Raw genomic sequence first — 2,080 nt, forward strand, 5'->3', positions numbered from 1 at the left:
CATGCGCAAAGGGCCCCGACTATAATCATATAGGCCTACTCTTGAACCAGGGCCCCTAACAACCTATTTACGCCACTGATGGGCCATGCCATTCCATCCATCCAAACCAGCATTCATTGACCGAGAAAGAATTTATTCTCACATTACAAGTTTGTTAATGATGGGTCATTTATTGGAATCGACTTACTAATGCCAAAGTTATGTGTAAAAGAATTAGTATTCTCTGCACTTTTCTGCCACATTCTTATGCTTATTTCTCAGACTAAAATAGCAACAGTAGGCCTACGCTGGTTTTGGGATGGCATATGCCTCAAATATATCTAATTGCAATAACTAACTAAAAAGTATGAAATACAAATCAGTAGGTAAAACAACTTTAGGAATCATGATTGAAAAAAAATTTAAAATGCGAGAGAATGAATGTTACTCCTACTCAAGTATCTGAAAATACCAATAATTAAATTTCAGTTTTTCTAACTTAACTTTTTGCCTCATTTTAAAAAACAAGGAAATGAACAGGAGGACACTCATCTCGGAACATCAAAGCTTGTCTCTCAGTTGCCATAAGAATCACGCGGTGTGTTTTTATATAAGGCGATGCTTTTGTACTTTAGTAAAGGCCGAGATATTCATTATTCTTTACCGGCCGATGAGGTGGTGCACCGTATTTATTAACCTTCATAAAAAAAAAAACATAATAAGCTGTCTGTATCTAAACAAAATGTATGCATTGAAGGAAGTGAATTTTCGTGCATCTATAGGTGTCATTAAAAGGCTTGGAGGTTTTGATTGGCCCAGTGGGATCTATAGGGGATGTGTTCCCCACCAAAAATATATTCGCTCCCCCCCCCCCCCCCCCCCCCCCCCCGGCCCATATTGAAAAATGTTCGAAACAAAAAAATCACACTCAAGTACTTCACTCAAATCACCTACCTGAAATCACCTAATTTTGCAAGTTAGCCCCCTCCCCCACCTGATCATCAAGCACCCACTTGACCGATTCCAATTATTTCCTCATTTTAAGATTCCTAAATACACCACTGGTCTGGTCCTCATATATTAGTAGATAATAAATGTTATATCTAAGGTGACCTAGGAAAGAAATTATTGAAAAACAGTGCTTTAATCACAACAACTATTCTTGTAATAATTGCATAGCAAGCTCAGTCCGAGTTTACTTAGATCCCAACATGCATTGTTTGGCGTAACGGGCATTTGAAAAAAACATTAAAGTTACAAATATTGATTATGGCACTTACCTCAGTAGTTTTGTTGATATATACATCACTGAAATACACTATAATACAGCAAATTACGGAGTACATTCTAGAATACATCCTATCGGCCACATCCCCCATTCTGAGTTCACGCGGTTCTTTTTACATTTCTTGGAAAAGACATACTACACAGGTGGTGGTCCAGAAAATTAAGTGAAAATGGCCAAAAGAACGCTGAAGCAAGTAGGCCTACCTGTGTTATAAGATATGAACATGCTTTTGTCAATTGTACTTCACATTGAAGCGTACAAATATAAAAAAGAATACCTTAAAAACACATTTAAAGTCTTATCGAAAGTGTAGTTACACCATACTATGCACGCTACATGAAAACTTGACTCGTCTTGGGTAATGGTACTTAAAATCTCAAAATATTGCAAGTTACACGTTTATACCTACCTTAGTAGTTTTGTTGATACGTACGAATATACACTTAGGCCTATAATAATCATAAACAAAATATGGTTGGTTTTTTTATTTCTAAAAAACACCTTGTCCACCATTTTCGTCGTCACGTCAATTCATGTCACGCGGTTCTCTGGAATTTCAAAATTCACGCTCTGCTACACAGGTGGTTATAAGTTCAGGATATTAGGTGAAAATGGCCACAGGAACACTGAATTTAAATATCACGTACAATGGTGTACTTCAATATAAGATAATACTGTATCATCTTATATATAAACAGATTGGAAATATGCTTTCCCACTTGCGCCTGCAAGTATATAAAAGTAGGTCTATTATACGAAATTGGATTTAAAAAAACTTCAATAAAATAATAATTAGTAAACTATTTAAAAGAT

General features: G+C 35.9%; 1 long non-coding RNA gene across 1 annotated transcript; it reads right to left on the reverse strand.

Moving 5' to 3' along the window:
• Positions 1–534: 534 nt before the first annotated feature.
• On the reverse strand, positions 535–1,810 carry LOC117106254. The gene is made up of 3 exons (XR_004445032.1): positions 1,677–1,810; positions 1,260–1,470; positions 535–676 (listed from the first exon to the last, which is right to left on the reverse strand). It is a non-coding gene; the product is annotated as an uncharacterized LOC117106254 (long non-coding RNA).
• Positions 1,811–2,080: the final 270 nt, after the last annotated feature.

This window comes from Anneissia japonica, unplaced genomic scaffold (assembly GCF_011630105.1).
Source record: "Anneissia japonica isolate Jap-2015-1 unplaced genomic scaffold, ASM1163010v1 scaffold1356_len1145284_cov175, whole genome shotgun sequence".
Lineage (NCBI taxonomy): Eukaryota > Metazoa > Echinodermata > Crinoidea > Comatulida > Comatulidae > Anneissia > Anneissia japonica.